Source organism: Magnolia sinica, chromosome 19 (assembly GCF_029962835.1).
Source record: "Magnolia sinica isolate HGM2019 chromosome 19, MsV1, whole genome shotgun sequence".
NCBI lineage: Eukaryota > Viridiplantae > Streptophyta > Magnoliopsida > Magnoliales > Magnoliaceae > Magnolia > Magnolia sinica.
The window spans coordinates 55301696-55318884 of record NC_080591.1 but is presented as its reverse complement, the minus strand read 5'-3'; the positions used below and the strand labels follow the sequence as shown (position 1 = coordinate 55318884).

General features: G+C 39.0%; 1 long non-coding RNA gene across 3 annotated transcripts; it reads right to left on the bottom strand.

The window, feature by feature from the left end:
• Nucleotides 1-314: 314 nt before the first annotated feature.
• Nucleotides 315-3426, bottom strand: LOC131234853 (uncharacterized). 3 transcript variants are annotated; one of them, XR_009165810.1, is made up of 4 exons: nucleotides 3147-3426; nucleotides 2886-3048; nucleotides 1839-2623; nucleotides 315-424 (listed from the first exon to the last, which is right to left on the bottom strand). It is a non-coding gene; the product is annotated as an uncharacterized LOC131234853 (long non-coding RNA). The 3 variants fall into 3 exon arrangements; XR_009165809.1 differs by lacking the exon at nucleotides 315-424 and having other exon boundaries at nucleotides 1802-2623; nucleotides 3158-3402; XR_009165808.1 differs by lacking the exon at nucleotides 315-424 and having other exon boundaries at nucleotides 1802-2623; nucleotides 3147-3240.
• Nucleotides 3427-17189: the final 13763 nt, after the last annotated feature.

The window sequence follows — 17189 nt, the reverse complement described above, 5'->3', positions numbered from 1 at the left end:
GGAATGTTTTGTTGAAGGACCAATAGGCTTTTAGCCTTGGCTTCAGTGAATTTTGATTGGGACTTGTGTCATTGGCTATATAACCAAAATCTAAGTAGTTAGCCTTGTTCTAATGTGTGGGTTTCAAACGTACCTCCTAGGGTGGAAGCTCTCTATGTTGGAATAGTTTGTTGGAATCTATGATAAAGATTAAAACAGAAATGTATCGAAAGATAATAGTTTGTTCAAATTATTTTAATGTACTGAAAAGGGATGTTGGCATAGTTCACATAATAGAAATACAAACCTGTGAAATACAATCCTGTATGTGAGAGCATGGTTACCATATCTAATAAGATTCTCTTTATCAATCAAGAAATCATGATCCATATCCAGCTCCCAAAATTTGCAGTATATCGCATAGAAATGTTCATAGGAGAAGTACCTGTAAAAAAAAAATTATAAAAAAAAAGAGGGAAAAATAAAACAGGAATTTGACAGATGAAGTTAACTCTTTTGCCATGAATCTTACAGCAGGAAGCGTTTCAATGGACAGATGCATTAGGTAGCGTCACCTTTAATCCATAGTTGCTGCATTAATATATAAGAATCAATTCTCTTATGCTTAACCACGATAAGAAATCATTCTATAAGAATCAATTCTCTTGTGCTTAACCATGATAAGAAATCATTCCTTAAGCCATTTTCCACATCTTTTGAATATATTAAACATACAAAACCATGATAAGAAACCACGTTTTAGAAGCACAATTTGGGCCAGTTGCAATTCCACTCAGTGCATAAATAGGTAACTTCCACGCTGTTTGCAACCAAATAATAGGTCGATCCAGTGATGAAGATTAAAGCTTACATATTCACTTTCTAAGGCTTCTCAGTTTCTGTGTATGAATTCTTCAGGGGAGCGCTGTGTCATTGATTTCAAATTCGGTTGACTTTTTGAAGGGCACTAGCTATCAGAAAATTTTCAGTCAGGTCTCTCAAAAGAAACAATTCACTGATTAGAAGATTATGTTCAATTTGATATAAGATGATGTTTCAAGCAAGAAAATATTACTGATGCATTGAAATGGGAACTGCTCACATCATCTCAACTCAGTAGCTGAAAGCTTGATACATATAGGAACCTAACAACTAGTTAGATGGTTTCTGAAATGGCTTTTAATGACTTATAGTTTGAATCTATGAGTTTTGGTCATATCTTTTTTTTTGGACAAATTGTGGGCCCCACAATCAGATTACCTGTAATATCCCATTACAACTTAAGAATTTAATAGGCATCTGAGTGACTTCTTGAGGTTTTTCACGGTCATGGCCTAAATATCAAAGAAATCTAACAGCTCAGGCTACATGCAAACCAAACTCAAACTACTTCAGGAGTGACCAAGCCCATTTACTATCAACCGGTGAAGAAAAAGGGACACCAACTAGACAATCTTAACTGTTGGAACCACCTAACCATACCATCGTGTCCTATAGATCCAATGGCTCACATTGTTTAGGTCCATTTATGTGTTGGAGAGCCATCTTAGACCTATGCATGATACAAAAGAAAGAATCAAAGTTACATTACCTCCTTCAATAGCCATGACAGATTAGAGCAAGAACACAACAAATGCAAGTTGTACGATTGAGGGACGGATTTTGTGAAAATAAAAAAGTTTGTTCACTGGCAAGGTTTTCCTCTCTTCTTCTTCTTTTTTTTTTTGCATCAACTAAGGTGATGGCAACAACCCTTTTTTTTCCTTTCAAGAGGACAATGCCCATAATCTTTGATAAAAGAAACAAAGATGTACAAGCTACACTTTCGGGTGGGCTCCACAGAAAACATCGGGCCTCACCTATCATATCGGAAAATAGAAGACTGGAAAGGGGAATGAAAAAAATCAGAGCATGCCAAGCAGCCACTCAAAATGCAGAAAACTTCAGCTTCTACGCCTCCTTGCCAACCAATAGCAAGGAGACAATTCCTAATCACCCTCCGCCAGCTACTACCCGTCACCCTACATTATCCAGATACTCTAAACAAACAAACAAAAAATCTGCAGCCTAAGTCTCTGCAACAGATAGACTGGATCTGCCCTGCCCTCCCATACAAAGTCTTTGAACGTAGCCCAATCTGCTACTGAGAAAATCATTTCCTTTGGCGATTGCATCTAATGACTGAGCAACAATGAAGACAACTAGCAAAATTTGGAGTATTTTACCATAACTCGTAAAAACATATCATGGTAATTCTTATGCAGACAACTAATATAGCTGAAAGACATTGAAAATGCTTCAGATGTAAAGAAACGATTTCCTCACATTTGAAGCACTTGAAGCGAGAAAAAAAAAACATTAAAATTAACAACTTGCTTGGGAGCAGGAAATAGCAATACCTGTAATATTACAATGATGACTTCCCAAAGTTTTAGTTATCGTCTATAGGCCTTGTAGTCACATGAGAACAAGTTTGACAAAACATAAGATAAACTTAGCTTGAGCTCTTTTTGGAATTGATGTAATTGTGGATACCATCAAACATTATTCATACTACTGACCTCTACCCTGAAAGAAACAAGTCTAATGAAAGATGGATTCTTCATCATCGTCTACATGGGCAGGGGATACAGAGTTGTTGAACCTGAACAGAACATAATAAAGTATTAATGAAAATCAGTAAAAGAACAGATGCATGCAATGCCAAGCATCTACACTGTAAGCAACTATGGCACTCCTTATCCAGTAAATAAAATAACAACATGAAACATTCCTTGTTGAGCCATTTCATCAAACAGTTAGCATACATGAAATATAGGAGGAATTTTTTATTTTTATTTTTTTCCTTACAAGAAGAAAAAGAAAAGGAAAGAGGAACAATCCACCACAACCCAATCTACCCATACCCTACTCATCTTCGAGCCTGCTGAGATTCAACAGCAAATCACCATCACCACATCTTCAACTAGCTGCCACAACTCTGCGGCACACAACTGCCGAGCCCATCAAAACCTCTGCTTCCACCCTCTCCATTTGGCATCACCATCACCATCACCACAACTCCACCGGCTGCCATTACAGATCCATAAAAAACCCATCAAATCCTATAAAACAAAAAAGGAGAAGAAGAAAAAGCATACTGTCTATGTAGGATTAGGGCATCAAACTGGGTGCTCACTTGGCAACCATCCTCATTGAAATCCTCGTATCTGATCCACTCGTTGAACTCAGAGGGTTAGAGCTAGTCATTGATGCTGTTTAGGACATGTAGAAAAATAGAGAGAGAGAGAGAGAGAGAGAGAGAGAGGTTGGGAAACAGAGAGGGGAATGGGGCCAAGAGACAGAGATCGAGAGGGGGCGAGGGAAAGGGATAGGCTGAGTGCGAGAGAGAGAGGGTGAGGGAGCGTGGGAGATGAAGAGAGGGCGGGGGAAAGGGAGAGGCTGAGTGCGAGAAAGAGAGAGGGTTTGGGTTTTGGGAGATGGGCGCGTGGGATTTCTTTAGGAGAAAGGGCGCGCGCGGGAGGATTAGCACGGACGGTTTGGGTTTTGGGGGTGACGGATGGCACCTTCAGTGCTTACTTTTAGCACTCGTGGGGCCCACCGTAATGTATGTTAGTTATCCACTCCGTCCATTCATTTTAATAGATCATTTTAACAATTGATTCAAAAAAGGATGCATATCGAAGCTGTAAACGTACCATATAACATATTAATGATAAATATTTATTTTTAATTATTTCTTATGGTGTGGTCCACTTAGACCTTCAATCTACCTAGTTTTTAGGCTCATCCACTGAAATTACATATAAGAATTGATGGGTAGCTTAGATAAAACACATACATTCCAACGGGCCTCATGGAGCCCCTTAAGCACCATCCATCTCTAATAAGATCCTAGTGAGGATGTGGTTTTAGCTACAGATTAAGTAGGTTTTAGCTATGGATTAAATCTGTAGCATATTATCTACGGTTTATATCCGTAGCCAAAAGCTTTCAAAGTCCACAGCCTTTACTCGATTTTTTAGTAGTGGACGTAGTCTTCTTACCATCTCACCGCTACCTAATATTGCTTGCTGGGGTACTTACTCATAACACTTATAGCCTGTGAAATAACCGGTCTAATCCATACCACGACATACATTGCCAACCGCATTTGAATAAGGCTTATGAGATATCCTGCTTTTTCTCATCTGTTTTGGGACATGTCCTGAGGAAAACTTGAGGAGAGACGTGTAGGGAACACTCTCCGGTTGTACCTAACCCATCACATCCTTGATCAATACCTACACACAAGGTATTCCTCTTGTGATTACCAAAGCCTACTCCTCCTTCAACCTCAATGCCAAGAACCATCTTTGCAGCCCCCCGATCCTTCATCTTAAATGTCCCACTTAACCGAGTCTTCAGTACATTGATTTCAGACATGTCATAATTAGCGATCTACATGTCATCAATTCCAACTCACAATGAAGGAAGCAAACCACCGCCTAGGCGATAGGTTGAACCACAACCTCCTGTAAAGTTTTTTCTCAGCCCTTTTAACTTTGAACTGTTCTAGTTGTTTCATGTAAATCTGCTCTTCACTTTCTCTTATAGAAGTGCAGACTTCACATCCATCCTTCTAGTTCAAGATCACATTGGCCAACCAGCGTTAATCACGGATCTAATAGACACCTGCTATACCGTCGGCGCGAATATCTCTAAGAAGCCAATCCCTTCTCTCTGAGCATAACCCTTCGCTACCAACCTTGCACTGTATCTATGTTATATCCTCCTAAAGATCCACCTGCATCCAACTGCTCTCCGGCCCACTGAAAGCTCCACTCGCTCCCATATGTCGGTCTGGTACCACAAATCCATCACATTGCCCATAGTCACCTTTCACTTCTCAGCACTAGGCTCTCCTAGAGCCATCTGAATAGAAGATGAATCCCCTGCGATATTGGCGTCGTCCATGTACGTCGCCAATATCCTACAATCATGTTGTGTGATTCTTCTCACAGGTGGCTGCTCCACCTGCTCTGTATCCCTGTCCCTGCGTCTCAGCCTTCCTGCCCTGCCCAGTCATGTGGCCATGCCCAACATAACACACACATGTAGAGGTGGAATCTGCTACATCGACTGCAGCTCGACCTTTTGAAGTGCTCTCGATTAAGCTGTACAAGTTACCAAGTCGTTGCGCTTTTATGATTACTCGTGCCCTCTTAGATACCTTAAGAGCACCATCAATACCTGCGTACTTATATCCTTTTGCTTCAACCACACTAAGAGAAATCAGATTCTGCTTCAAATCAGGAATGTGCCTGACATCAGTCAAGGTACGCTCCACCACATCAAACATCTTGACGCGCACCATACCAACAGCCACAACATTACAAGTAAAGCCATTGCCCATAAACACCTGTCCACCGTCGCACTCCCTATAGTTGGCGAATCAACTCCAATGAGGAGTCATGTGAAAAGATGTCCCTCTGTCTAGCATCCACTTGTCCTTACAATCATTGTATGGCCGCTTGATAGTAAACACAGACAAAACATTACCATCACTTCCACTCAATCCATCTGACGTGGCAGCATTGGCCTCCCTGTATGAAGCCTCAGAATTTTTTCTCTTTGATTTAGGATTTTCACAATCCTTCTTCACATCTCCTTCCTTCCCACAGTTCCAGCACTTTACCTTTCCTTTGCCCTTGCCCCTAGATTTGGATCTAGAACCTGAAGAACCTGTACCTTATTCAGAATTCCTATCCCTTATAATCAGTGCCTCAGAAGATATCCCCATGTCGACATTAATCTTTCTCATAGTCTTCCCTTGAAGGGCCGAGATAACGGTGTCGACACTCAGGGTTTTATTCGTGCTACACATAGTGTCCTTGAATGACTCATACGACGCCGAAAGAGAATTTGGCAACATACATGCTTATTCTTCATCTTTCATCACTTCCTCCATATCCAGCAATTTGTAAACTAATTTATTAAAGTTGCTGATGTGAGCCTCCAAATCTTCAGCCTCTGCCATCTTGAAGTTATACCACGCTGCTTCAAGTGTAGGCGATTTTCAGAGAATTTTTTCTCATAGATATCCTCTAACTTCGCCCATAACTTAGCCACAGTTTTCTCTCTCATGACGTTGTAGAGAACCTCATCCGTGAGACATAAACGGATCGATGATAAAGCCTTCTTATCAAGAGTATTTCAATCATCATCAGTCATAGTAGACTTTCGCTTCTCAAGAGCACCATCTTCGCCTTGCTTCATTAAGGAACTCATCATCTTGATCTTCCATAACTCAAAATTATTTTTCCCTGAGTACTTTTCAATCTCGTACCTAGTACTTCTCATTATTACTAATCCCTCAGATTCAGATTTGTGCCCCAACGATTGGTCTAATACCACTTGTTGGGATTTTGGCCTGTAGAATCACATAGATCTAGATCTAGAATAGCAATTCAATGAAACCAAGCACATATAAGAGAACACACAGATTTAACATGGAAAACCTTTGTGGGAAAAAACCACGGCACAAAGTGACAAAAATCCACTATGAAAGCATCAATTACAAAGAGAGAGGACTTACTCGATTCAAACAATATCAAATCTTACCCTTGCTACACCCTTTGATAACCTTAGAACTCTTTAGGAACCCTTGAAAAACTCTTAGAAAGCTTTAGAATTATTTCTCATACTCTAGAAAAGCCTTAGGGACACCTATTTATAGTTTAGGCAACTCTCCTTTCGCACCTCTGTGAAAACCGACTCAAATTTCCGCAGTCCGTATCAAATCCGGACTCAAATCTATGCAAGCTCGACTGGTCGTGCGGAGTCGTCGACTGGTCGAGCGGCACCCTCGACCGGTCGAGCACATCCCACGACTGGTCGAGCACCTCAGAAATCTAAAATCCCAACTCGCTGGAAAATGAGTCGAACCAGTCCACGACTGGTCGAGCGGCCCGCTCGACCAGTCGAGTAACCCAGAAGATTTAAGACTTCTCTGACAGCAGGTTCGTGAATGATTAACTAAAATAAATCTGACTTGTTGTAGCGATGTGCTGGATATAAGTGGAGAAACTAAATTAAGCAATGCTAATTGAACCAGACTTACTGTAACATGGTACTGAACAAAAGTGGAGAGGCTAAACTAAGCTAAGCTAATTAAAGATAGGCATTCATGTGAGAGGAAAATATTAATACGTGTCATTGAGTTGAAAAGATTGGTTATGTTTGGATTGGCAAGGGCCTAAAGCTCTTTGTTATGTACTGCTTTTATATACAAAGGTTAGGTAGTGGCCTTGCTTATATTTTATTAGCTTTTGGGATCAATGTCCGATCGATTAATAGCCTTGGCTTGATATGTTTCTATTTTGAGAAGGAGATAACTAATCATTATATTGTCGTGTATGGTTATGTTTATGTTTTTAGATGATTTTCTCTTCTCAGTACACCACTTCGATGTCTATAACTATATGTGGCCAATTAAATATAGTCTAGTGCCACTGGATATCACCACTTTTGCATTCCGGTGAGTTCAACATGATCTCTGGATGTTTTGCGAATGTGTAGCCTCTGTATTTTCTTTACATGTTATTGAGAAGATGACTATCTCAAGGTTGTTGGCCATACCTATGTCTCTAGGTGTCATAGCATTCCTAGGGTGACATGCGTGTGTTGTAGAGGTATATCTAAAATCCTGAGGAACTCTCTATTATTCAGCTCCGTGAATAACGTTAATTATGACTTTAGGACATATGGCAACATACTACTCGTTGGATCTTGCCACGACAGATAGAGTATAAACAAGTGGATCGCGATGGCTTAGGAATCATATTGGTGTGCTCATATTTGGGGTGAATGTCCATGTTAAATGTGGACCTTTGGTTAACCCAAGGACTAGACGAGAAGACTGGCCTCACCTTTAGTCAAGTGATGACATCACAAAGGCCACCTAATGGAGGACTTGGATCCCATGCATCTACACCACATCTGCCAATAAATAAAATAATAATAATGCTAGCTATGGTTGGCTTATATATACACGTGTGTAGCAAGCCTCTCTATGTCATGTAAATGTTTACTATGTATGCATGCGTGGATGTATGAAGCCGGCTGAACATGAACTTTCACATGTATGGGGGTGGGAACATCCCCTTGAAATGTCCAAAGCTTTTAAATGGTACATTAGACAACCAATTATTGAGTTGGATCGTTCATACCATATTGTTGAGAATCGGAAATCGGAAATCAAGATCAACCATAATTAAAGGAAAAAAGTTTCCAATCATCTTCCAAAGTATCTATTCGGTGGGCCTTACCAAGGATTGCTTACAATTCCAAATAGACACTTTGATCCTAACCATCTGATCAATGACTCGAAAAAAGTTAATGGTTAGGAAAGAATGACCAATATTCAAGGGTCAGGATCATCTGATTGCTGCCAATTTTCAATTAGTGGATTTATATTTGTGGTATTCATGGATAGATGGTCTGGATCAATGATACGTTGTCCCACATTTGACTTAAAAGCCTTGGGACGCCTCTGAAGGTGGGGATTGGCATTTTAATGTTGTGGGCCTACACGATGTATGCATGACATCCAACCTGTCCATCTGATTCGTCTCCACATGGTTGGTCTCAAGCCCAAAAATTATGCCGATCCAAAACTCAGATGGGCCGTACCATAGGGAACAATAAGAGGAGCACCCAGCATTGATCCGCATGGGGTCTTTTGGATTGTATACAAGTCATCCAACCCATTCATCTAACTTATCTTCACTAAATGAAGGGATATGGTAAATATCATGTCAATCTAAAGCTCAGATGGGCCTCAAATCAATGGTGGGTGTCTCCGCGTCTATCTTATGCGTGCATGTAGTCTCTTTCTATATATGCAATATATGCACACAGAGAGAGATGCCCACATCCAATCGATTGGAAGAGCAAGTTGCCGTCACACAGCAAATAACTTCTCACATATCATCAAAGTGTTTCATCCAATCCTTCTAAAAAGTTGCGCACAGGAGGATCACATGGTGTGAAACCAAAAAAAATCGGCCCCATCAACTTCTCAGGCGTACTTGAGTTCTATTTTGTTAAGTATCAGCATCTAAACGTTATTTTCTCTGGTGTGACACCCACCTGATTACATACGTAGGGTTTCACTAACGTCTAATGTCCCCAGAGCTCTTAAATGTCACGCAGGGTAACCAATCATCAATTTAAACTGTCCATTCATTGATAAAACTACTGGCAAGCAAAGGTACAAAAATCGTACCGATAAGGTGCTTTTAAAAGTCAGTTTGGATTGTAAGACGTTTTCGGTAAGCCATTTGTACCTCAAGTAATTTATCTTGATTTCCACTTATTTAGCATACATCTTTATTAGCCAAAAAGTAAAAAGTGTTTTTTTCCCCCAACATTACACCAGTAGTTTTAAATTTATTCCATTGATCTTTTCTTCTCCTTGTTTTAGCAAGGAGATGTGGAGCACTTTGTAGAGAGTTGTATCTATCATAGTTCATGTTTTGAAGTTCTTTTCTTTTCTTTTCTTTTATTTTTTTGTACATGTGTAATAGAGGCAAGTCTTGTATTTCTGTTTCTCTTTATTTCTAATGAAGAAGAAAACTTTATGTTGTTGCCCATGGAGTAGGCTGTTGCGCAGCACGTTAACAATGCAGTGAGCCTAAATCCAATTCAAGCCTCACCCACAAACGATAAAGAAGAAGAAATATAAACTAGAAACAGATCAAAGCAATCCAAACAAACCACAAGATAAGATATACGTGCAAAAACCCCAAACTAGGGTAAAAAAATCACGGATGCAAACTTCAACTATGAAGACAAATGAATATTACAGGGCAATATACTAACTTCTCCTTTGGAAGAACATAGAAAATTTCTTGCCCACACCGTAGAAATATTTTTCAATATTCACCTTAACCCTAGAATAGCCCTAGGGACCCCAATTTATAGTTTTGGTAACTTCCCTTTCGCACCCTTGCGAAAGGCGACACAAAAATCCGCAGTCCGCATCAGATTCAGAAACGAATCTGCGTAACCATGACCGGTCGAGCAGACTGCACGACCGGTCGAGCGGACCCCACGACCAGTCGTGCATGGCCTACGACCGATCGAGCACCTCGGACCCAAAAACTGATGCTCGCTGGAGTTCGAGTTGTGCCAGTCTACGACTGGTCACGACCGGTCGATTGGGCTCCACGACCGGTAGAGCAGGGGCCATGACCGGTAGTGCGCGACCCCAGATGTGACTCCACTTCTCAACATAGGCATATATATTGCCAAATCATTTAAATCCTTATGCCTCGTCTCTTATTTTGGTTTGAACCTTTTGGCTTTTGTTTGAACATTTTCTTTTGTATTTTAGTCCTGCTTGCATTAATCAGTGTGGGCATTTTTTCGTGACAATTGGTATCAGAGCCAAATGTTGAGAAATCTTTTTAGTACAAGATTAGTGTTGGCATGTATTTTGTAATTGTGTTTCAAATGGTTGGATCAAGTCCTACCATATTCGATGTGCCGAAGTTCAACGATTCAATTGCATGATATTGAAACTTAAGATGAATGTGATGTTGGGGGAATGAATGAAGCTCAATTGCAATTTAAGGAAAAGAAAAGAAGCACGCGAAGATGAAATATGAGTTTTTTGAGGAGAAAAATCAATTAGCCATGACAAACCTTCATCTGCCTCTAAATGATTTGGTTTTGTTTGACGTGTCTGATTAAACTACTGTAAAAGGTTTATAAGACAAATTGCGAAACCTATATGAAGGGAGATCAATGTTGAACAAGATATTTTTCCGACGACAACTATACAACTTGAAGATAAATAAATGATCCTCTTTGTAAGAACACTTTAATGGGTTTAATACCCTGATTAGCAAATTGATCACTATGATTGATGTGAGGATTGACAATGAAGAAAATGTTACACTCCTACTCTATTCAATGCCAGAATCGTGGGATGGTTGCATCATGAGTCTTAACAACGGTCCAAATCTCACTATAAAGTCAATTGTGTCCACATTTCTTATTAAAGAATTTTATAGAAAAATATATTGAAAATTTGCTGGTGATGATATGATGGTTAGAGGAAGATCTACTAAGAAGGATACCAGTGAGTGAGATCAGACAAGATCTAAGTCGAAAGGGCATAAGACAGGTAAGTGTTAGAATTGGAGAGCAGGGCCACTTATGTAAAAATTATAGATTCAAGAAAACAAATCAAGAAAATTACAATCCTGATTCACATGATCAATTATCAAATTCAAAGGTTTTTCAAGAAAATTTAGTTGAGAAAGACAATTCATCTGATGATGGGAAAGTATTGTCAACAGTAATTCCATGATAGACACTGACCCATCAATATATCTTAGGTTCAGGCACCTCGTTCCATATGATTCTACATAGAAATTATTTTTACATATATCGGTCATGTAATAGCGGCACCATTTACATGGGTAATGATAACACGTGTAAAATTGTGAGGATAGAAGATTTCAAAATTACTATATTTGATGATATCGCACATATAATTTCTGATGTGTGACACTTACCAAACCTACGGAAGAGTCTTTTGTTATTAGAAAAGTTCAATAAGGATGACTATATTTTTGGTGAAAAGAGTTGATTAAAAATTATAAATGGGGCGATGGTGGTGGCGAAATGAGAGTTAATGGGCAATTTATATTGTTTAATTGGATATACTGTGGTTAGCAATGTTATTATTGCCAACGCCATGATAAACTCTATTACAATCTATCATAGACTGTTGGCCCATATGAGCAAGCAATGACTAAATGTACTTCTTGATAGAAATTTACTTCCTGGTTCAAAGTCTATTAATTTAGGATTTTGTGAAGATTGCCAATTTTGAAAGCTCCATAGAGCTCATTTTCCCTCATCCACAACCAAAGGTATGGATATGTTTTAGATCTTATTCATTCTGATACTTGGGAGGCTCTAGTCGAATCTTTAGAAGGTTCAGAGTATTTTGTTTCATTTATTGATGATTTCTAGAGAAAAATATGAATTTACATGTTGAAAAGGAAGAGTCATGATTTTACTTGTTTTACCAAGTTTAAAACATTGGTTAAAAATAAAAAGGAAAAGAAAACTAAGTGTCTAAGAATTAATAACAGAAGAGAATACGCCTTGAAAGAATTTAGAAATTTTTATAGTGAGCATGGACTTGAGAGGCACTATACGATTCCTGGTACTCTATAGTAGAATGAAGTTGTTGAACGTATGAGCTGTACTCTTATGGATCGTGTTAAGAGTAGCTGAGTTCGTCTAGGCTTGAGCAGTGTTTTTGAGCAGAGTCATTAATACGACTTATTATCTGACAAATCGTTCTACTACTACTACACTTGATTGCAAGATCCCTAAAGAGATATACTTTGAAAAACCTGTTAATTATTCGTTCCTTTATAATTTTGATTGTAATGTTTATGTATGGATTCCCAAAGAACAAAGGACTAAGCAAGATGTGAAGTCCAAAATGTGTTTTATTTTTATTTTTACTATATAGATGGAACAATGGGGTACAGATTGTGGGACCCTACTGCCCACAAGTTAATGATTAGCTGATATGTAGTTTTTAGTGAAGATTCATTTAAAAAAGATATAGAATTTCCAAGCTCAGAGTCACGAGAGATAATTGAATTAGAATCTTTAAAGGATGTTTGAAATCTGTCCGTTAATTTGAATAATTATCAAGTTGATGATATCTTTAAAGGATGAGGAGCATTTAGAGGAGATATCGGGTGTTGAAACTCAAAGTGATTAAGGTCGATTGATGAGAGTTACAAAATCTTTTGTTTAGCTCAAGGAATATGTTACGGCTTACGCTTGCATGACAGAAGATCACAGGCCTTTTTCATAGCGAAAAGTATGTGATTCTGTTGATGCTAGACAATGGAGAGTTTTCATATGAAAGAGGAGATGGAAACTCTGCATAATAACAAGACTTGGGATTTCGTTGAATTAACTAAACAGTAAAAGGCTAATAGTTACATATGGGTCTATAAGATGAAAAAAGATACTAACGAAAATTTGAAAGATAAAGAGGTTGATTAATGGTAAAAGGGTATGCTAAAAAATCAAGTATCGACTTTACTAAAAATTTCTCTTTAGTTGTCCGTTTAAATACTATTCATATTATGTTGAGTATGACAGTTGTGCATGACTTGGAGCTTGAGCAGTTGAATGTAAAAATTACTTTTTTTTTTTATTTACACAGAAATCTTGATGAAGAAATTTATATGACCTAACTCAAAGATTTTATTAAAGAAAATAAGAAAAATCTAGTTTGTTGCCTTTTTTTTGGATAAATTTTGATTCATATATATATCATTCTGAACAGTAACTTACATTTCGGGTCTTCCCAGGAGAAAAAGGACCTGGTGAAGACATAACGAAACAACAAAAAAAAACCAGGCCACACCAATCCCATAATCCATAAAACCCGGAACAAAGCAGAAATAAAAATTCTAAGGAAAACCTCCCACCCACTAAAAAGAAGGCTAGAAAGCTACTTCCTCTCCCCGATAGAACCTAGCCCTACCCTGTCTAAGACAAGGAGCCCACACACCTCATGGGGAAGCTTGCCCCAAGAACTACTACAAAACTAAGATTGGGAAGAGCTACCCTCGAGGGCTAGCGCATCAGCCGGAGCGTTCCCTTCCCTGAAAATGTGCTAAAAAACTATCTGCCCTTTTTGATGGAGCTGGTTTGTTCTAGCCGTCCAGCCTCTCCATTTCCAACCCAGGCTTAAGTTCTCTTTAAACACCTTGACCACCAACTCCGAATCCGATTCTACCACCACTTTACAAAAACCTTTTTCTATAGTTTGTTGCTTGACATATCACTTTATGGTTTAAAATAGGCACTAAGGTGTAGGTACAAGTGCTTTAATTCCTTCATTGTGAGCTTGGGATTCTTGAAATGTGAGACTAACTATTGTGGCTATGTTCGTAGTTATAATAATGGTGGCTTTATTATTTTGTTATTATATGTGGATGGCATATTGGTTGAAGGTACTAGTAGAGATACTATTGCAACATTAAAAGCTCATTTAGCTAGAGAGTTTGATATGAAGAATTTAAATGTCGTTAATCAGATTCTTGGGATGACCTTTTTAGAGACAAGAATAATATGAAAGTTTAGATAACCCATAATGGTTATGTTGAAAGAGATTTACGTTTTTTCAACATGCAAAATTCTAACCCAGCCAGTACTCCATTCTATGTTGGTTAAAAGTTGTCTTCAGATCAATGTCTTAGCGCATAAGCTAAGAAGGTGGATATGTCTCAACTACCATATTAATCAGCGGTACGGAGTCTTATGTTTTTCATGGTGTGCACTAGACTAGACATTGCCCTAATCGTGAGAAAAGTTAGTAAATGCACGGTGAACTCGGGTATAGATCACTGGATTGCTTAAGGGCGTGTTTGGATTTACGGCCCAGATAGTATTGTACTGTGTTTGGACGTCTAAAGTATGTTATCTAATGGTTGGATTCGAATTCAAAATGGACATTCACGAGCGACCCAAGTACGACGCCAAACTGATTTACAGCTTCCACGCGTAACTCTTGTCAGAGTACAGTGCATCATGCAGTGACGTGCTGTCATTGCACTGCACTGCCATCTCAGCTTTGAAGACTAAAAGAAAAGCTCTAAAACCTCAATCAACAGCTTCTCAAACCAATCTTCCACTCAAAAAATAGTAAAGATTGCTCCACAGCTGAAAATTTCTGCCTCAGAGCATAAAGAAGCTCCAGATCCTTTCTTACAGCTTACAATGCCAATCTTCGACCTAGAAACCCCCGTATTTTAGCAAAAACTAGCGCATCTGAGTAGGCCCTGGTGGAAAAAAGAAAAAAAAAACCGCTCCACCACTCTAAAGGCACAGAAGCTCCAAATCCACACCTGCATCTTCCACCACCGATCTCCAACCAAGAAATCCCCCTCTTTTACTAGAAATCGCGCATTTTAGCAGTAAAGTGTATGCAATCGATATGGAAATGCTAAGCTGAGCTTGGAGGACTAGAGGGTTTGGCCTTAAAACCTTAGGTACGTCGGATCTGAGTGAGGTTCATGTCACAAAATCGAGCGTGTGTGAGATACGAGCTTGGGTTTTAGATGAAGCATTGTGGAGATTCAGATAGCATTTGATGAGTATGTTTTGGAAGATCAACAGCTATAATTTTTATGAGAGAGAGAGAGAGCGTGGGGAGAGAGATGCAGCTGGGGAGCATTGTACAGTGCGGTGCTGTCAGTGCTGTCATTGCACTTCATAATTACACATGTCCAACATAGCTAAGACTCTCTTCCCAAACGTCGACATTGAATTCCACAGCTTATACGTATAAAAAATTACTCAAAACCAAATAGTGTGGTTGTTCACTATCATCTGGACGTGTACTGTGCTACAGTATCTGGAATACTGTGTTCGTACAAATTTATAGTGCAAAACAATACTATACATGAATCCAAACACGCCCTAAAGTGAATCCTTTGCTACTTGAAGGATACTTTTGAGGCTGCTATTTGTTATAGAGGACACAATTTACAATTTGTTGGGTTTGTGGATGCAGATTATACAGGAGATCATGATAAAAGAATATTTACCACAAGTTATATTTTCTCTTTAGCTTGCGGTGCGGTTAATTGGATATCGAGATTGCGATCAATAGTGGCCTTGTCTACTATAGATGCAGGGTACATATCAGCTGCACAAGCATGCAAGAAAGCTATTTGGTTAAAGAGGTTGCGATAATAACTGAAATTCAAGCATAAAGTGGTGAAATTCATTGTGACAGTCAGAGCGCGTTACACTTGGCGAAGAATATGGTATTTAATGCTTGAACCAATTACATCGATGTTCAATATTACTTTCTTCATGATGTGGTGGAAGACAAATCTCATTACAGAAGATTACACCGATGACAACGTAACAGATATACTAATGAAGCCTATTGCAAGGGAGAAGTTTGTTTGGTGTAAGACTTCTCTTGGGCTTATTATTACCTAGTGAATGGTGACTTTTGGGTAGCTGTTATTAGGAGTGTTTTTAGCAATATTAGAGAAACTAGTCTTTAAGTGGGAGAATGTTGTGACGGTAGAGTCATGGGAGTCTCCTAGTGAGAGACTCTCTCCTTTCTCCGCCTCCTCTCTCTCTCTCTCTCTCTCCACATCCTCACATACAGTGAAGCCCACTTACTCTATGCTTTGTGATGTGTTCTCTCATGTGGTATGGTCTATATACGGAGAGTACTTTGTAGAGAATTCTATGTATTGCAGTTCATATTTTAGAGTATTCTTTGTATGGGTGAGAGAGAGGTAAGCCTTGTATTTCCTTTTCACTTTATTTTTATTGAAGAAGAAAGTTCTATGTTGTTGCCCATTTGAGCATGTATATTACCGAACCACGTAAATCCTTGTGCATCTTGTCTCTTATTTTAATTTGACCCTTTTTTTTTCACCATTTTCTTGTGTTTTGGCCTTGCTTACATTGATCACATGCGGGCGTTTTTTCACAATACACTCCTCTTTTAATTTTTTTAAAAAAAATATCTTTCATTAAAATCTTTTCAAATCTTTACTTATTCACATGGGATCCACCTTTAATATCTATTGTCCACGTGTGGGGCCAACCTTTGATGTGTTCATTATGTTGGGCCAACCTTGGCCCTGCCTTCAATGTGAACTGTCCATTGTGTGGGGCCTGCCTCCAATACACCATCCACCTTGTAAAGCCCACCTTCGATGTGGGTTATTCATGATGTAGGCAACCTTAGATGTGGATTTTCCATCATATCAAACATTGGATGTGGATCATCCATCATGTGAGGCCCATCTTTAATGTGGACCATCTATCATGTGAGACCCAACTTTGAAGTGGGATTCCATCATTGTGGGGCCCACCATCAATATTAATTATCCATCAAGTGGGACCCACCTTCGATGTCCACTACTAATCACCTTTTATGTGGATTGTCCGTCATGTGGGCCCCACCTTTCAAGTAGGCCTTCCATCATCCTGAGCTCGCACTACGCCAAAATCAGCAATTTGCGACGTATTTTTGCGACTGACGAAATCTCTTGGTTTAATGATGGATTTAATCCATCGCTAATGGAAAAAGTCCGTTGCTAAGCCCGTGTTTGTCGAAAATCCGTAGTCTGAACGTCGTTGAA